The following is a 21,036-nucleotide window of genomic DNA, read 5'->3' on the forward strand; positions in this document are numbered from 1 at the left end:
AGCTGAGGGACAGTGCCCAGGCCCAGAGTTCAGGCCCACGACCGGACCCCCAAAAAAAATCATGTGCTTCTTTAACTACAGGCATATAGTAATAATAATAATATTTAATTTTGTAATGAAAACCTGGTGAGGTGAGAATTGGGAGTCAGTGGAATGCTTTACATTGCTCTTAGGAATGGAAGTTGCAATATCATTAAGTTCTAGAATCATGGTTCTCACTATTGGCCAAAGGGAAAATGCATGTAAGATGTTCACTAAAAATATCTACAAGAATGTTTTTAGAGCACTATTCAGAACAGCTAGGAATTAAGTACCACCCAAATATCAATTACATTACAATGGATGAGTAGAACAATTATATAAATGAATAGTACACTGCAATCAGATTATATAAACCACCACAACACACAGCAATATAGGTGATCTCAGAAATTTAACTTTGAACAAAACAAGGGCTTATGATGTAGTTATGTTTATATATGACTAAAAAACTGACCAAGCTCTTTTATTGGGACCTTATGCCTATAATCCTACCAACTCAGGAGGCTGAGGTCTGAGGATGTGTGTGAAGCCAGTCTGGGAAGAAAAGTCCATGAAACTTTTTTTCTGTTTGTTTGCTTTTCTTTTTTTTCCTAGTCCTGGGGCTTAAACTCTAGTCACTTCACATTTTTTTCTGTGATTAATTGGAACTAAGGGTCTCACAGACTTTGCTGCCTGGGGCTGGCTTTGAACCATGAGCCTCAAAGCTCAGCCTCCTGAGTACCTACCATGTACTTGGCTCCATAAAACTTATCTTAAGTACCATAAAAGTCAGAAATGGAGCTATGACATGGCAATCAATGAAAAGAAAACAAAGAAGGAGAATTTTCTTACAATGAGAGGGTCAACTTTAGCCAGGAGCTGGTGGTTTATACCTGTAATCCTAGCTACTTAGGAGGCTGAGCTCAGGATGGCAGTTCAAAGCCTGGACAGTGTTAGACCCTGAGTTCAAGCCACATGAATGACAAAAAGAAAGAAAGGAAGGAAGAAAGGAAGGAAGAAAAAGAAAGAAAAAAGGAAGAAAGAAAGAAAGAAAGAAAGAAAGAAAGAGAAAGAAAAAACAAAGAAAGAAAGAAAGAAAGAAAGAGGTCAGCTATAATAATTAATAACCATGTAAAGATGGGAGCACTATTCTAAGTAGAAATTGCTTACTTTTTTGTGTCTTAACCAGTTTGTGTTTTAAAGATCTACACCACTGACATAATCTACTGTGTGTCACAAGAAGTTATCTTACATGCAATTAACAAGGTTGAATGGTATAACGGAGAGAAAATCATACTGCAATGAGAGTGGGTTCCTTAAGTATACACTACGACACTGGGCCTGGCTGGAAATGCCTTGGGTAGGAAAGTAAAGTGGTAAGTGATAACAGATGAAAGAGACCTTAGAAACTGACAAATTGGATAGATACCCTGTGCAAAACTAGCTAAAGATTAAATAAGATGAAAATAAAACAATAAGAAAGAAATACCAACCATCCTTTTTGCAAGTGAGAATGCCAAGACTGAATAATATTAGGGTTATGTTTGCTAGTAAAACAATGGAGTTTCAAGTTTAGTGTCTTGTGATGTATTAATGTGAATATATTTCTGGACCTGTATTGTTTATTTTGGCCCTATATAGAAGCACATATTTATTTAGAGAGGTATCAAATAAAACACTTAGGGTGATCAGAGCTTGTTAGCAATAAGCTCTCAAATGGACTCAGGAAAATTAAAACATCTGCATCATTTCTATCAATTTTCTCAAATTGTTTAAAATAACCAATTTAAAAAAGATAATATATTGTAAGAAGCAAAATGAATAAAATAAAGATCAACTGTGTGTGTGTGTGTATGTGTGTGTGGGTGTAGGGGGGTGGGTGGGTGCACACACACGTGTGTGCATGCTTAGGGCTTGAACCTCAGAGGTCTAGGTGCTGTCCTTGAGCTTCCCCCCCCTTCTTAAGTCTATTGCACCATCCATTTCTGGCTTTTTGTTGATTAATTAGAGATGAGTTTCCTGGACTTTTCCCGCCTAAGCTGTATATGAACTACAATTCTTAGATTTCAGCTTCCTAGTTAAAATTATAGGTGTGAACCACCTGCACCTAGCTAAAATCAATTATTTTAATTAAACTTGTGCTTTCCATTTGAAACTAATGTACAGCAAGTATATATATATATTTCAGACAGATGAAATAAATAGCATCAGAAAATAGGAGAATGGGAGAACCAGCTGAACATTCAATAAGGGTCTAATGTCCAGAAATGAAGGGTTTATGAAATTATAAGTCAAAGAATTAATAACCCAATAAATAAATGGGCAAAGGAACTAAATACAGATTTCTTTTTTTGGGGGGTCCAGTCGTGGGGCCTGAACTCTGGGACTGAGCGCTGTCCCTCAGCTCTTCAGCTCAAGGCTAGCACTCTACCACTTGAGCCACAGTGCCACTTCCTCAGCACCACATAAGTAAAATAAATAAATAAATAAATACAGATTTCTTGAGAAGAGAAGTAAAAAAGGCCAATAAACACATCAGGAAATGCTCAACATCTCTGGTCATGAAGTAAATGCAAATCAGAACAAAGTGAGACTCCATTTCACCCCAGTGAGAATGGTCATCATCAAAATTACAAACAACAAATGCTGGTGAGGATGCATTATTTGTGAGAATATAAACTGGTGTAGAAATTATGGAAGGCAGTTTAGGGATTTTGTTTTTTTTTTTTTTGGGGTCCAGTAGTGGGGCCTGAACTCTGGGCCTGGGTGCTATCCCTCAGCTCTTCAGCTCAAGGTTAATGCTTGACCACTTGAGCCACAGCGCCACTTCTGGCTTTTTTCTTTTTGCTTATGTGGTGCTGAGGAATCGAACCCAGGGCCTACATGCATTCAAGGCAAGCGCTCTACCACTGAGCCACCTTCCCAGCCCCAGTTTAGTGATTCTTAAAATAACCAACATAAGATTATCCAGCCATACCATTCTTGGGAATCTATTCAAATGTTTACTAGTCATGATATGGTAAAGATATTTGCACACCCATGTTCATTGTTGCACTCTTCACTGTAGCCAAGTTAGGAATCAGTCTAAATTCCTTCAAATGGATCAAGAAAATGTGGTATAGATCCGCAATGGAATTTAACTCATCCATCAGGAAGAATATTATTGTATCATTTTAAGGAAATGGACGGACAAAATCATGTTAAGTGAAGTAGGTCTAGCCCAGAGATACAAGGAACATGTTTTCTTTCACATATGGAAGTTAGATTTAAAGTATACATATTTGTGAAAACACATACAGGGTCATATGCATTTCTATACAAGCTGAATAATTACAGTATAGCATATACACGGGAGGATTGTAGTGGTGTAACTCTTTTGAGTAATTTTTACAATTTAAGAAAATAAATATCAGGAAGATGGAACATGTGTTGTTGGTGAGGAGTGGTGGCAGGATGAAGTCAAGGGAAAGGAGCAAAGGCATGGAGAAAGGAAGAGTGGATAAATACAATCATTATACTCAATGTACATATTTTAAAAGGAGCAAGGTAGATTGAGGTGATATATAAGATTGAAAGAAATGTGATCCCAGCAGTGGCAGAAGCTGGGCAATAAAAATTAAAATGCTTGCTACAGTAAATTTCAAATCTTGCCTGGTAATTGATGTCTGATAGGAAAATATAGCATATGAATTTACATTTCAATCTTCCATGCCTAACTAGTTAACATATATGTGTCTGGGCATGTAAACACACGTGTGTGTGTGTGTGTGTGTGTGTGTGTGTGTGGTGTGAGCACGCGCATGCTAGTACTGATGCTGAAATGGAGGCTCTGTGTACTATCCCTAAGCTCAAGGCCAGAGATCTACCAATTGCAGATTTTTCATGGTTAGTTGTACTTAAGAGTTTTATAGGAATTTTCTGGACAGTCTGGTTTCATACTCTGAGCCTAACATCTCAACCTCCTGAGGAGGTAGGATTATAGGTATGTGTAACCAGTGTGGAGCTTTAGTAGTTCTTGATATTGACTTATTGACAAATTTGTTGTACTTGTTGCTAGTTACTAAACCATAATCTAAATACACATGGATCCAATGGATGATACTACTTTCCCCAGTTCCCTTTAGACAATTATTAACACACTATCACAGAAATCAGCTTTCACTGACATGAGCATGTGCCATAGGGAGGTCATATCTGGCAAAGATCCTCTGATTTAGAACAGAGAGAATCTGAATAGTCTAAGTGTTCATATTGTGGACCAGCCCAGATGCCACAAGAGAGTGTACATTGACCTTCTGCAGTTGTCAGGTGTGGATGCTGAGGAGAGTACATTGGTGAAGCTGGTGGAGTGAGGGGTGAGTCTAAGGCCTAGTTTCCACTTAGATATGATAAGCCATTGCTACCATGTCTAACGACATAAAGGGTCCACTCAATGGCCCAAAGATGTTGGATACTCCCAGGTATGGCTCTGCCACCAGCATAGGGTACATCTTGACTTTGCATTTGCTAGCTATAGTCCCAACAAGTCTTCATACATTCATATATGCAAGGAGAGCCTTTAGGCTGGATCTTCCCTTTCTTAGACAAAATGAATCCTTTGTTTTCTTCATCTTGGCTCCAAAGATTTCTTCCATTTCTCCCTCCTCTGTTGGTCTTCCTTCCAGCCCAAGATGTCATTCCAGTCCCAGTGCTTCCACTTCAGCATGTATAGGTGTGTAGGGTTGCACAGTTAGAGCCTGGTAGTCCAGCCTCTATTCTAGTCCTGGGGGCATGGGATCATATCCAGGCAGCCACAGATTCCAGTAGGACTACCTGCTAAGTGTAAAGTGACAGTTGTCTATGGTGGCCAAGGGGGTACCCACCTAGCAACCAGCACAGGGCTGCACAGCAGGTAATCATTCACAAGCAGCTTGAATTAGAGGACAATCTGGTTCAGGATGTCACAATATCAACACAGGACTGTGAGGTATTGATTCCTTTTTCTGGACACAACTTTTCCCTTTATGCTGTAAGAAAAACAATTCATCTTATAACTCTCTAGTAAAAAACAAATAAACAAAAAAGAAGTACTTTCTTCCATATTATTCTCCATGCTTCCCAGGTAACCCTGGGGACTATCAGGTGATTGCCACCATGTAAGAGCAGTGTTTAAGGGCTGCAAACTTAGACTTCTTCCATCATCCAGCTAGCCTCTCCTCTTCCCACATTCAGAAAGGATTCTACCCATGTCCGCTTTCATTGCTGAAGTTAGGCACACTTCATTTATAGGCAAAGTAAGAGTCGCTATCAAAACACAGTCTCCAAGGGTAGTTTGAAACGTCCACATCCTAAATTGTCCTGAAATCTCCACAGTAGACATATTTTTGCTGCTAACATTTTTGTGCCTGAGCTAAGGATTAAACTCAGGCCCTGAATGCTCCTGAGCTTTTTTTTTTGTTCAGGGATTACACCCTATCTCTTAAGTCACAGCTCCACATCCAGAATTCTGGTGGTTAATTTGAGATAGGAGTGTGGTGGACATTACTGCACAGGCTGGTTTCCAACTGTAGTCCTTATAGCCTAAGTAGCTAGGATTAGAGGCATGAGCTACCAGTGCCTGGCTGTTGCTACTGTTTTTATGTTACCCATAGTGAGGTCTCAAATAACAATTAACTACTGAGTCCACAATCACTTTTCTTGGTTTCCAAACCCTTGAGAGAGATGATCTCTAATGGAACTTCTTCCTCCATCCCATTTAAGTTTGAAGCTAACCTGTTAAGGCCACAATTCTGACATAAGACCATTTCTCTCATGTGTTCCTAGCCCGCTGTCAGAATGGCTTCTCCCAGAACAAAACCTATCCAGACTAGAGAAGCCTCCTGTGATATTGTTTGGGGACATTTATTCATACAATTCTAAGGATATGAATCCTTAGAATTCCAGTCACAGAAAAAGTAAAAAAATCCAAAAGAAGGTGACATTATAATGAATCTTGATAAATAAATACCACCAGGATATTAAGTACTGCCTCAAAAGATGGCATGAGAATTTCATCCTTTTGGTATTAGAACAGGGTTTGAAGTCTTTGGAGTTGCAAATTTCTAACACCTTTTGGTTTATGTGTTATGTATTACATAACTCTGATAATAGAAAGGGTGTTAGAGTGGAGTGTTTGTCATTATCTATTATATTGTACACACACACACACACACACACACACACACACACACATCTTTCAGTTCCTTTGGTTATCAAAAGATATTCATTCCATTCCTTTATGTTCTTTGTATTTTCTCAGAAATTTCAGGTAAGTGTTCTTTAGAGCTGAGACTCTACATGCTTTATATTGTTCTTGGCATCCTGAATAGCCTACAGGTTTCACAAAGGACCAAGTGGGCTCAGAAAGATGAGGGGTTGGAAGATGAGAGATGACAGGAGCTGTTATATGTTCATGTGTGCTGATATTTTCAAAGAAGGTGAATGAAGCACCAGCCCATTGCTGATAGGAAGTGCTGCCATCAGAGTTTTTTTTTTCTTTTACTCAATGGAAAAGTTGAGGAATCATCTCTCAAATGAGGGAAGTGTCACATGAGTCAGCTAAATGTGGACAGGTGGTGGCCAGATTCAGAAGGTTTGTGATCTGGTGAGGTAATAAGACCTCTCTCTCCACAGCATCTGAAATCATTACCTGTGAATTCAAATCCAGTACAAAAGCCTCAGTCTCCAGCTTCCCTGCTCAGCAAGCTGCAGTGAATGGAAACCCTTCAACTGTGAGAACAGTGTGCTGCCCCTAATAGCCCCACCTAGCCAACTCCTGCTACTTTCACCTTAGCCCTGTCCCTCTCTGACCTGCCTAGCCAACAGGAGCCACTTTAATGAGGCTCTGTTCCCTTCCTTCCAGAATGCTTCGTTTTCACCAAGGCTTCACTCCTCTCAATGTCCACCCCCTGTGTGACTTTAGCAAGGCTTCACTATTTTTCCTATCTTGTAAAATTCAAGATGTACTCATATCATGCTACTCAACTGTTTTGTGGTTAATGTTAATTTCTTTCTTTTTCCCTTCTTTTTTTAAAAAAATATAATGTCATAACTCGTAGACACATTTGTTTACACCAAAATTGATGAGCTTCTCTGTGGTTTGAATTTAAAACCATTTCCTTTTTTTTAACTTTGACCTGTAAAGCCAGTTATCTCAGAACTGCCTCAAAACAATTTACTTTGGACCTTCCTACTCAGGCAGTAGGGTCAGATCAGTTTGGTAGATTTTAGGCTCACATCACCACTACTGTTGATAAGTTTTTTTCCTTTTAACAAACAGCAAAATTAATAATTATGTCCTTTAACACAGGTTTACATTAGTTACATTAAATGAAAAAGCAAATAATTTTAGAGCATGATAACAATTTTTATCCATTACAATGAAAGTACTTCAAACATGTTTACACACACACACACACACACACACACACACACACACACACACTTTTGCACAAAATTTTAAGGCATGATTATTTTTAAAAAAATGAAAATCAGAATTCTAGTGGCAAAATACATTTTGCGCATTTTATGATCAAACCATGGGCTCAATGCTAGAAAAACAGGCAACACCAAACAAAGTAAAAGTCAAACCTTTAAAACAATTTTAATAATAAGACACACTATCATATTAATTGACCTTTAAGTACTTGTTAAAAGTGTGGGGTTGTATAAAAACCAACCACATGGCCAAGATGGCAAAAAACATGTCAGGATGGTAAGAAAACTTGGTGGAACATTAAGTAAGCAAAGAGGAAGCAGGCAAACGGGAAGCAGACAAATAGGAATCAGACAAATATATAAAAAGAAAGGCAGAAAGACAGATCACACAGTAACACAATGTGGATGTACTTGAGGAGAGAGAGTTATAGCTAAGAGAATTTAAGCCAGGATGGCTTGCTTTGAGAAGGAATCTAGAGGAGGTTCCCTGAGACCCCGTCTGCACTTCACCTCTCAAGGGCACAAGCAGAGAGGCAAGCAGAAAGAGAGAGAGAGAGAGAAAGAGAGGGGGAGGGAGGGAGGGAGGGAGAGGGAGAGGGAGAGAGAGAGAGAGAAAGAGGGAGAAAAAGAGAACACATAGTGGATTTCCTTCCATTTTCTCATGCACTCATGGAAATTACATACAGAGAGAGAAACACAAAATCACAAACATTAAATATACAGGATGGAATTCTGTAATTCCCAATTACATATTGTACTGAAAGGGAAATTACAATGAAATCGAAAATTAGATCATTTTGCAAGGATTCCAAAAAAATTAGTTCTTACACATTCCTTGTTTGTTATCTTGATGTGTTTGTGACTAGTTGGGTCATCTGGTTGGCATTAGGATGAAAACACTATATTGTTCTTAAAATCCAAGGGAAAATTACAAGTGTGCAAATGAAAGAGGTATATGTATATTTGGATCAACCTTTATTTGCTTAGTTTTCAGACAATGTCATGGTCCCAAATAATAATGGATTTTGCACATATAAAAAATTGTGTTGAACAGAACTAAAAAATGGCAAAGCCTCCCATGCTCCTGGATTGGAAAGATTAACATCGTGAAAATGGAAATACTTCCCAAGGCTATCTACAAATTCAACGCAATACCTATCAAAATTCCAACCTCATTCTTCAAGGAAATAGAAGAGGCAATCCAAAAATTCATATGGAACAATAAAAGACCCCGAATAGCAAAAACGCTCCTCAATGGAAAGAACACTGCTGGAGGAATATCAATACCAAATTTCAAACTCTACTATAAAGCCATAGTAATCAAAACAGCTTGGTATTGGCATAAGAACACACCTCAGGACCAATGGAATAGAATTGAAAACCCAGAAATGAACCTACAGACCGATAGCCACCTAATCTTCGATAAGGGAGCTAAAACAATAGAATGGAAGAAAGACAGCCTCTTCAGTAAATGGTGCTGGCAAAATTGGTTAACTACATGTAGAAAACTAAAGCTAGATCCTTATATATCACCCTGCACCAGAATCAACTCCAAATGGATCAAAGACCTTGAACTCAAAGCAGACACTCTGAAAACATTACAGGATGGAATAGGAGAAACCCTAGGTCTCCTTGGCTCAGGCCGAAATTTTTTGAATACAGACCCGGAAACACAACAAATCAAAGAAAGGTTGGACAAATGGTGTCCCACAGGAAGCCAAGGGCACTACATAGTATCCTCAAATCTGAGAACTGTGGTTCACAGCCAGCCTGGGCAGGAAAGTCAATGAGCCTCCTATTCCCAACTAATCAGCAAAAAGAAGTGGAACTGTGGCTGAAGTGGTAGAGCAGCAACCTTGAGCATAAAAAAAGCTAAGAAAAAGCTAAGAAAAAAAAGTTTTAAAAGAGGTAAGTGAAAAACAGATCTAGCACTAAGACAACCACAAAAAATTTTTTTAAAAAGTGCAAGAGAGCACAAAGAGTCTTAAAAATGATAAAAAATTAACAAGAAACTGGTGGCTCACACTTGAAATTCTACCTACTCAAAACACTGAAATTGAGCATTACTATTCCAAGCCAGCCAGGACAGGAAAGCCCATTGTGTGTGTGTGTGTTGTGTGTGTGTGTGTGTGTGTGTGTTCCTTTTTGGGATATGATCTACAAGTTTTTGCTTGACCATTTCCAATCTTTTGGAGGTTAATTTGAGATAAGAGTCTCATGAACTTTCCTTGTCCCCTGACAATGAACCGCAATCAGTATAAGTCAGGACCTTGTGGGAGTGTCCATACATACCTCCTACTAACCACCAAAACCAAAAAATGAACCAAATTGCAACTGTTACTAAAGTTTTAGAACATTCTATCCTTCAGCAAGATTGGTGAGGCCCTAAAAACAAGACAGAGAACCAACAAATAAATAAATGTATGTGAAGAAGAAAAGAGCCAATTAGTTTTTTATAATATAGACTCATATCTTTAATCCAAGCTGAAATGTAAAGATCACAGTTTGAATCCAGCCTGGACAGGAAAGTCCAACTACTTTTTGAGTGTGCTAGACATGGGTTTGAACTTGAGGGTTTTTACTCAAGTTTAAAAATACTACTTCCTGTCTCATGTGGTTAATTAGAGATGAGACTGATGGACTTTCTAGCCCAGGCTGGCTTTAAACTGTAATCCTTAGATTTTAGGATACTGTGTAGTGCCTTGGTTTCCATGGGACTCTTATCTACTATTAACCACTAAAAGAAAAATAGAAGCGGAAGTTGAGCTGAGGCTCAAGTAGTAGAGCCTGCTAGCTTTGAAATGAAAAACAAAATACCCAAAACAAAACAACCCTCAGCAAGAGTCACTAGCCCTTGAATTCAAGCCTGCTCCCCCCAAAAAAAACCCTCAGGAGTTGAGTTTTTGTTCCTGCTAGTTTTGAGCAAAAAACAAAAGGCCAAAAATCTCATGGACAGTGAAGTAGTGTGGAGTAAATGTAGAGCCTGCTAGTTTTGATCTAAAAATAACAAGCCAGGTGCCTCTGGCTCATGCCTGTAATCCTTGCTACTTAGGAAGCTTAGATCTGAGAATCACATTTGGAAGCCAGCCTCGGCTAAAAAGTCCCCTGGTGACTGTTTTTTCCAATTAAGTAGAAGTGGCACTCTGTCTGAAAATGTTAGTGTGTCTGCGGTGTCCCTGACAGACAGTTCCTAGGCATTGAGCTCAAGCCCCACAACTGACAATATCAATTAATTAATTAATTAAATACTGAGCATAAATGAGTAGGCCCTAATAATAAAGGACATGAACTTTGAAAAAGGGGGAAGGGACAATCAAATAAATGAAAAGGTGGAAAAGGAGCATATTAAGGCTTTCTAAATCAAAACTCTAATTCTACCTGCTCAGATTACTGAAAACTGAGGACTGTGGTTCAAAGCCAGCCCAGGCAGGAAAGTACAAGAGACATATTTTACTGTGTTCAGTATGGGGGCTTGAACTTGCTATGTTTTGCTCATGGCTACAGGTCTACTTCTTCCAACCTCTTGGTGGTTATTAGAGATAATTGTCTCAATGACTTTCTTGCCCAAGACTGGCATTTAACCATGATTCTCAGATTTCAGACCTTTCTGTAATGCTCTTGACTTTCTATTGATATTCTAATCTCTTATTAACCACAAAAAATGCAAAAGTTGAGCTGTGACTCAAGTAGTGAAACCAGCTACTATTAAGGTAAAAATGAATAAGCCTCAAGGAAAGTCATCATGACTTAATTTCAAGACCTAAGAACCATCACTCAATTAAAAAAAATAGAATCTCAGTCACTGTGACCTGAGTTTAAGCCCTAGAAAAAGAGCTGTAAAAAAGAAAAACAGCCTGTAGTTTACCTGTGGTCAAAGTTGTAGGGCATGGTAGTTTCAAGAGAAACAAGAAAAACAGCATAAGAGCTAGCGCCTAATAACAAATGCCAAAAAAAAGAAAGAAAGAATAAATAACTGAAAAGGTGAAAGAAGAGGTAGTTAAAGATTTGTAAATGTTGACTCACACTTATAATTCTGAATGCTAAGGAAACAGAAATCTGTAGGTCATGGTTCAAAGCCATACTGGACAGGAAAGTCCATGAAACTTGCTTCAGTGTGTTCAGTCGAGGGACTTAAAATTGAAGTGTTTTGCTCAAGGCTACAGCTCTACTATCTTCCACTTATTAGGTTGACTGGAGATAAAAGTCTCATTGACTTTCCTGCCCAGGCTGACTTTGAACTCTGATCCTCAGATTTCAAGCCTCTCTGTACTGCCCTGGACTACCCATGGAATTCTTGCCTCATATTAATCATTTATAAAAGGCAGATGTTTAGCTGTGGCTCAAGTAGTAGAGCCATCTACCCTTCAGTTAACTAAGTAAATCAATAAAACCTCAGAAAGAGAGGAGAGGAATGAGAGTGAAAGACAGAACATCTTACAATAAGCAAAAGGAAAGAAATGTATCTATCACCTGGAAGAAATAATTGTATTGTCAAAGCTTACAGAATTGTATTGTCAAAGCTTATAGAATTCACAAACTTTATCGACCATAATAATGACAATTTGCATTGTGAAGGTTAAAATATGTATGTGACTTCAACTAAATATCACTATTCCACAATATTCTGAAATAAGAGAAATTTAGGTAATCACCTAATCTCAATAATAGTAAAAATCTCAGAAAGAGTCACCAGGCCTTAATTTCAAGCCCTAACACCAACGTGTCTAACTCTGGCCAAACACACACACACACACACACACACTCTCTCTCTCTCTCTCTCTCTCACACACACACACACACACACACACACACACACACACAGAGCAGGAGCTGAGTTCTCACACTCGGAACAGAAGACAAATGAAACAAAAAGTAGACTGTAGTAGACTTATGGCTTAAGTAATACAGCAAGCTGCTTTTAAGAGAAAAGAAAAGAAAACCTGAGTATGAAAGCAAGACCCTAAGCCCCTGACTCTTCCCAGAATGGAAATCAGTCATGGAATCCAACAGTTTGTTCTTGTTCTTGGGATCACAGCTGAACATGCCCCTTCAGATTTAGGCCCTCCTATCAAAAATAGAAGGTAGGCTTGTTCTTGGCTTCTGGCACAAGTACCTTGTGTAGAGGAAGCCCCTCCTCCTGCTTCCTGGATCCCAGGGTTCAGTCTCTCTTGTGAGTCAGGGTGGGAGGTGGATGGCAGTGTGACAAGAGGTTCCAAATATAGTGGCAGCTGTGCTAATTGACTTGAGGCTGACAGCTGGATGCCAGGGCTAAGTGATAAGAAGTAGCTATCTCTGATTACCCAGCAGTAGGGAGACTGAGTTGGAGCACCTGCTGGCTCTGCCTATGAAGTCCATCCCATCTCCTCTGCCCCTGTAACAACCAGAGGTTTAAATGGGGATCTGAGTTAGCTGTGTCAGATTCCTGCTCCCCAGCCCTACCTGTACGCCTCTGTGTACACCACTGCTGAGGACACACATCCAACTGCTCTGCAGCCCTTCACCATGAGGGAGATCGTGTACATACAGGCAAGCCACTGTGGCAACCAGATTGGCGCAAAGGGGAGCATGGCACTGGCCTAGGATCCTAGTCTCAAATTTAGGGGGATGAGGAGGAAGAGGACGGGGTTGGAGGGTGCAGGTGGTGGTGGTCATGTCTAGGCTGAGGTAGGTGGGGCTCCATAGTAGTCCCTAACCTCCTGGAAATTAAGTCCCCCAGATAGTTTCCCCAATTTCCCTAATTTGTGTGGCCCAGGTGTGTGTTGTTTTTTTAAGCAAAGCTGGGGTTGTTTCAAATCCCTTGCATGTCTTAGTCTTACCTGAGACTCAAGTCATTGTACTTAGTTTCCTGGGAATAGACTAATGCATTTTTGGTCTGATTTGAATGAAAGGAGTGCAGTGTCTTTGAGCTGACAGATACAGAGGATTCCCTTTTTGTCAACTGATGAGTATCAGATAATTGAGAACAGTTCACTCACCTTAATGCAAATTTCTCTGAGTTTTCATGCCCTATCTCAGTTCCCTTAAGTTGGGTGTTTTCTAAATCAGTGGTTGTCGGTGTATGCTCTGAGGACCCTTGGGGTTCTGGAGACCCTTCTAGCTGAGTCTTCAAGTAACTGCTTTGGCAACTTCATGTCCATATAAGGCCAGGTTCTCGTCATAGAATCCAAACAGAATATGGTATCCCATAAGATGGAATACTCATAGGAGAACCCAGATGTCTTCTATTCAGCCAGATAGCAAAGAGATTAACAAAACTAAAATACCATCAATTTTTGTGCTTTTTTTAATTTAAAAAATCTAATTTTTTTACAAAAATATTTGTGTCAACAGGACTTGGGTTTCTTATAGTTATTTTAAAATCTATTGTTTGGACAGTTAACATTCTAGGCCATAATACACTTCTATTTCCATCTCAGTTTTGGGAAATGCTAAGCGATGAGCACAACATTGACTGCACTGGCAACTACTATGTAGACAGCAGCTTACAGCTGCAGAGAATCAAGGTGTATTACAATGAGGCAGCTAGTGAGTGTCTCCCATCTGGCTTCCAATACCGTGGCAGAATAGGAGGTCCCGGGGGAATACTAATGACAAGGAAGGAGTTCCTGCCTTTCTTAGGGTGGTATTGTAGTTCGAATTTGGGGCCTCGATCTTGTAAGTCAAGTGCTGTATCCACCTGAGCCACTCCACCATATATTTTGTTTTAATTTTTGAGTATGCACTTGTGAATTTCCTCAGGAAAGCCTTTTACTGAATTCCCCCTACCTGTACTTGCTGACTAGCCACACCTGGATTTTTCTTTTTTGTCATGAGGCTTCAACTCTGGGCATAGGCATTGTCCTTCATCTCTTCAATCTTTCTTTTCCTTTTATTATCAGGGGTTCCTTTTTTAGAACTCTCTGGGCTTCTGAGATAACTCCTTCTAGCTTAGTTTAATTCATTAATTCTGCTTGTTGTAACATATTTGGAAATTTTAAGTTTTTATGTTTACTATGTGTGAGCCGCAAAACCGCTTGTGAAGTTGTAGGAGTTTTTGGAGGCAGTGTCACATCAGATGATAAATTGATTGGGGCATCGCCCACACTTAATCTTTGGTCCTAGTCTTTATTATTTATAGAAGTCATCTCTATTGGACTGGAAAGAAACAACATGCTCTGTTCAGGGATCAATAGAAAAATAGCCAAAACGAGAATAAAAGCAACGAATGTACAGCCAAGAAGAATATAGTAAGAATAAAGGTAGAGGCTATAAAGGTGCAGCCAAGTGTATGGGAAGCCTTGAACCAACACCCCTTCCTGCAGGCATGCTTCCTTAAAGCTCTTTGTCTAATGCGATCTCATGCAGACTCCGCAGGAGGTGGCATGGCACCAACTATTTCAGGTAGTTTCTTGGAGAAGAGAGTCTCCCAGAATTTCCTGCCCCAGCTGGCTTCAATCTGCGATCCTAAGATCTCAGACTTTTGAGTAGCTAGAATTTCACCCTTCAGCAACCAGAGCCCAGTTGCATTGCCCTCTTTAAAATACAGATTAAATTTCTAAAAAAAAAATTGAAATTGAAAATTTTAAAATTTTAAGGAGGGATGTTCAGCCACTAATATATATGTGAATAGTCCAAATCACAAAGCATAAATAAAGTGTCTCACCCTGAAATCTATAACACTTCTGGACTTCAGCATTTTGAATATGAATACTTAGCCAACAATAAATTCTTTTTAAGGTTTTTAAAGTAAAAAACATTGTTGTGGTGTAGAAAAACCCAATAATAATGTGTAAACACTGCTTTTAAATGATTCATATTGTCTTTCCTAATACAAACAACCTTACTGAAGTCTACAGAGTAGATTTTCAGTTTTTGTAACTGTCAATGTGAAATTCATTTAATTTTATATAAAGAGTTTCCATTCTACATTATTGTATACAAACAGAATCATAGATAATTGGTTTTCCTGTGTAATAAACCAATGAAAAAGTGCAAACAAAAGGACAGAGCTATTTAATGTATTTGAGTTTTATGGATCTACATTGGGGATGTCCTCACCTTAGTATTTTGTGTTGATATTGGTTAAGTAAGATATAAGACTTTAATATTGTGGTTCCTTGGTTGAGAGTTGTTGTGTGGGATTGTGTCACTCCTATGAACAGTATTTTATGTGTGTCTTTATTAGATCCTGAATATCAAGCAGGATGGCCAGTTTTCTTCATGTGATTGTTTAGGAAGGGGGCAGTCTTTATATCATTTTAACTGATATCCCTTTTGAAAAATCAGGTTAAATGGCAAATTGCAAGTAATTGCCCAAGGTTGCTCTGAGTATTTGAGTACAGGGAAATGTGCTATTTGATAACAATTATTGAAACATTATAACACAAGAAATATAATAAATATGTATTTTATGTATTTTCCCCAGGAAAGCATTATACTTGAATTCCCCCCACATCTAATTGCTGAAGAGTCACACCTTTTGTTTGTTTGTTTTTTTGTCCGCAATGGCACTTAACTCTGGGCCTATGCGCTGTGCCCCAACTCTTCTGTTCAAGACAAGCAGCCCTACCACTTAAGCCACAGTGCCATTTCTGGTTTTCTATTAGTTTATTGGAGATAAGAGTCTCACAGACTTTCCTGCCCAGGCTGGCTTTGAACAGTGATCCTCTGATCTCCAACTCCACAGTTGCTAAGATTATAGGCATGAGCCACTGGTGCTCTGCACCTAGCTACTTTTAATTGGGGAAGGGAAGGGATAGTGGGAGAACAACAAAGGAATGGGTAACAATGTTCGACAATAAATGTTCTCATTTCCTTACTCATGTAACTGTAACTCCTCTATACAGCACCTTTACAATAAAAATAAAATTAACAAAAAAGAGAAAGGTTCTTGCTGATAGGCAATGATGACTCACACCAGTAATCCTAGCTACTCAGGAGGCTGAGAAATGAGAATCATGGTTCAAATCCAGCCTGGGCAGGAAAGTCCCTGAGACTCTTATCTACAATAAACAACTCAGAAAACTGAAAGTGGGACTGTGGCTCAAGTGATAGAGTGCTAGCCTTGAGCTGAAGAGCCCAGGCCCAGAGTTCAAGCCCCACCATGAACAACAACAACAACAAAAAAGGTGTTGTCATCTTTCTTTTGCCCCATTAGACTCAAAGCCTGATGCTCATCTTTGCCTCCTGAGTAGCTGAGATTTCAGCCACCATGCCCAAAGCAAAGGAATGAAATGCATGGAAATAGACAACTGCAAACATCCTTAAAGTTGCTGAAGCCTCTTGCATGGTGATTCATTCTCAAGATATCTTTTCTGTTTCCATGTCTGAAATGCTGTAATTTCTGTAATGAATGCTGAGAGCCACTTAGAATCATAAGCTCTGCCCCTAAGTTCCTTGTCAAGTATAGGCCCAAGTCAACTCTTGTTCCCACAGGAAACAAATATGTTCCTTGGGCCATCATGGTGGACCTAGAGCCTGGCACCTTAGACTCAGTAGGATCGGAACCATAGTTTCAGACCAGACACTTCATATTTAGTATGTCAGCATGGTCCATGGAAGATGGCTAACAGGCACCCCTCCTTCCTAACATCCAGGCACTCCAATTCCCAGTGCTGAGCTGAGCCTTTATTCATCTAGATATCATCCTCACCTAACCCACCTATTTCAGTCCACGGGAGTCATGTCCCTGGCCACTCAATCAGCACAGATAAATGCCAGTCTGCAAACAGCCTCTGAAGGGAATGAACAGCGAGCAGGGAATGCCTCCAACAAGGTTTCAGTGCTGCTGGCCATTTCAAATACCTGGTAATAACAGGGAACCACTTCAGGACACCAGAAATCAAAGCACAGCTATGTGTGAGCAAGGTGCAGACAAGTGCCTGCAGCTTAGCTCCCTCTGACCATTCTGTTCTCCTGTTCCTCCTGTGAAAGTAAATACTTTTCCAGTATTGAGGCAGGCTCTGTTCATTTTTTTTGGTGGGTCCTGGGGCTTGAACTCTGGGCCTGAGCACTGTACCTCAGCTCTTCAGCTCAAGGCAAGCACTCTACCGCTTGAACCACAGCATCCCTTCTGGCTTTTTCTGTTTATGTGGTGTTGAGGAATCGATTCCAGGGCCTTATGCATGTGAGGCAAGCACTCTACCACTGAGACCCCTTCCCATCTCCAGGCTCTGTTCATTTTTAGAAGTATGTGGTTTGGGTTAAAATGTATCTTCCTCCACATTGTCTTTACTTTCTTTAGAACCTGGGTGATTTGTAGGGTCCCAGATACATTGAAAACATTTCCTGGGGACTAGGAAGGTGGCTCAGCAGTACAGTGCTTGCCTTGCATGCATGAGGCCCTGGGTTCAATTCCTCAGCCCCACATAAGCAAAAAGAAAAAAAAGCTGGAAGTGGTGCTGTGGCTTAAGTGGTAGAACACTAGCCTTGAGCTGAAGAGCTGAGGGACAGTGCCCAGGACCAGAGTTCAGGCCCACGACTGGACCCCAAAAAAGAAAACATTTCCTTTATTTCACCAGTGTATCTAAAATAATAGCCAAAGTTGCTCAGAGGAGCCTATAGTCTTCACAATGCACATAGCACAGTCATTATTCCTGGAGTATGTATCTCATCATGTCTTTGTGTCTGATAGGCCAGAACAGGGCAGGCAATAACTGGGCCAAGGGCCACTACACAGAGGGAACTGAGCTGGTGGAGTCAGTGCTGGAAGTGGTGAGCAGAAAGGTGTGGCTGTTTCCAGGGTTTCTAGCTGGCCTACTCCCTGGGAGGTGGCACCAGGTCAGGCATGGGCACCCTGATTCTCAACAAGATCCAAGAGGAGTTCCCAGACAGCATCATGAACACCTTCAGTGTCATGCCCTTGCCCAAGATGTTGGACACTGGCACCTTAGACTCAGTGAGATCGGAAACATTTGGCCAGAGTTTCAGACCAGACAACTTCATATTTAATATGTCATCATAGTCCATGGGAGATGGATAACAGGCACCCCTCCTCCCTAACATCCAGACACTCTAGTTCCCAGTGCTGGGCTGAGCCCTTATCTACCTAACCCTATCATCCTCACCTAACCCTACAACACCATCTTATCTGTCCACCAGTTGGTGGAAAATGCAGGTGAAACATTCTGCATTGACAACGAGACCCTGTATGACATCTGCTTTTGCACCCTGAAGCTTCCCATGGAGACCTGAACCACCTGGTGTTGGCTACCATGAGCAAGGTCACCACCTGCCTGCACTTCCCTGCCCAGCTGAATGCAGACCTGCGCAAGCTGGCCGTGAACACAGTGTCCTTCCCCTGCCTGCACTTCTTCATGCCTGGCCTTGCACCCCTGACTAGCCATGCCAGCCAGCAGTACAATGCTCTGTCAGTGCCCAAGCTCACCCAACAGATGTTTGACACCAAGAACACGATGGTCACCTGTGATCCCCGCCATTGCTGCTACCTGACAGCGGCTGCCATCTTCCGAGGCTGCATGTCCATGAAGGAGGTGGATGAGCAGATGCTCAACTTGCAGAACAAGAACAGCAGCTACTTTGCAGAATGGATCCCCAACAATGTGAAGACACTTGTGTGTGACATCACCCCAGATGGCCTCACAATGTTGGCCACATTCATTGGCAACAACACGGCCATCCAGGAACCCTTCAAGCATACCTCAGAGCAGTTCAGTGCCATGTTGCAACACAAGGCATTCTTGCACTGGTATTCAGGGGAGGGCATGGATGACACGGAGTTCACTGAGGCTGAGAGCAACATCAACGACTCGGTGTCCAAGTACCAGCAATGCAAAGATGCCACTGGGAATTTGAAGAAGTCTTGTGGAAGAAGAGGTTTAAGACTTCCCATTGCTAGCAGTGCAATGCCAGAGCCTACCTACTGCTTCTCAAATAAATGGTGCTTTCTTGAGCTACTGTTGTCCTGCAGTGGGACCTTGCTATGTATCATCATGCTCAGCCTTCTCTGTCAGGAACTCACTGATGGTGAATGTAAAAATGCAGATTTCTTTTAAATATTATTGTTTTAAAACCCTATTTGTATAAATAAAGAAGTATACATTTTATACCCTGAGCCCTTATTCTTCTTTAGAATCCTTTTTATTCTTTCAGTGTATTTGAAATATAAATTTGGCCAGAAGGATTTAATCTTAGCAATATAGGACTGGTGCTCAAGAGGAGAATTAAATTCATGGTTTTTCTGCTATTTTGAAGAGGAGGATGACAAGTGCCAATGTTGTTTTTTTCCCCCTGGCCCAGTTTTATAGTTTTCAATCTCTCAAAAGCATGCAAGTAGCAAAAAAGCAGTTTGAAGAGAAAGAAAACTAGATCCAGATGCTACTTCTCCTTCAGACAACCACAGGTTCTTGTCTCATGTCCCATCAGAGGGATTTCAGTCACATTCCCCAGAAACAGTATCAGGAACACTGATCCCTGTGTTCAGAGTTCAATTGGCAATGAAGCAGTGCTCACAGGATGAGTGCAAGTTCCTGGTTGCCAGGGTAGTTTCTCAAGGTGTCTGGCAGCTTTAAGTACAGAAGTGACTCTAGCTGTTTGAGGGAGTGAGAGGCTGAGAAGCTGACCAGTCCCATAGTGTATCAAGAACTGCTTGACACAGTACTTCCAAGTCAAGGAGAGGAGGGGAGACATCGCCTGTCCCAATGACCCATTCTCATGTTCATTTTTCCAGCAGTCAAAGCTGTCTGAGGCCCACAAGGTGTTGTAAGGATATAAGGGATGGATGGATCTAGCCTGTTGGGTATGTTTACTTTACATGAGTGAAACAGAAATCTCAATTGCTTAGAACCTACAATGGCCAGGAAGAGGGTGAACACTTCTGTTTTCACTGGAGGCCAAATCAGTCACTGGTTCTTTTTGCCAGAATCTTTCACTCTTCTTTCAGTGAGGCTCCAGACAGGTTGTCTGTGCCAAGCATTCCTCCATGGCCACCAATAACCTGTAGGAGTACCTTTTTCTTCAGAAACAGGGCTATGGGAATACTGCAACTTATAGAAAGCTCTAAGGAAAAGGTACTTCTGGGTGAGGTGCAAGTCCCTTGTTGCTAGTAAAGTTGGGAGATGGTAAGTTCCGTAAGTTTTTCTCTACCAGGCCTGAGGTTGGGGTAGGGTGGGGAGGGGTGGGATAGAGATCCTTAAGCCAAGCTGGTCTCACTCATTAGAAAGTAAACTGTTCCAGAGAGTGATCTGTGACTAGAAGCAGGTTGTTTTGTGTCCTTGCCCCAGGGAGATCAAAGTGCAAATAGCTTCCATTGTGGGAATCCTAGGGAGTAAGTGTTGACACCCCTGGGTCTCTAGTCCTAGAACTGACCAGGTTGGATGACCACAAATCTTCTAAGGCTGTGGGTCAGAACTGAAGGCAGGCCTGGCCAAGGCACTCTCATTCCTCAGTGGGTTAAGGATTGAGGCCAAGCTGTGATGGAGGCACCACCCCTCCTATCTACCAGTGTTTGACTAAGAATGTTTTTGTTTTCTCTTAAGCACCCATTTATTAGTCTTTTCATGAGTCTTTTCTGGTGGCTTTGGCTTATTTCTTTACACTTTTGAAGAAGTAGTTCTTGGTTCA

General features: G+C 40.8%; 1 pseudogene; it reads left to right on the forward strand.

Moving 5' to 3' along the window:
* Window positions 1-12,978: 12,978 nt before the first annotated feature.
* On the forward strand, window positions 12,979-19,469 carry LOC106002700 (annotated as a pseudogene).
* Window positions 19,470-21,036: the final 1,567 nt, after the last annotated feature.

The sequence above is a fragment of the Dipodomys ordii genome, unplaced genomic scaffold, assembly GCF_000151885.1.
Source record: "Dipodomys ordii isolate 6190 unplaced genomic scaffold, Dord_2.0 Scaffold1000000272, whole genome shotgun sequence".
In the NCBI taxonomy this organism is placed as follows: Eukaryota; Metazoa; Chordata; class Mammalia; order Rodentia; family Heteromyidae; genus Dipodomys; species Dipodomys ordii.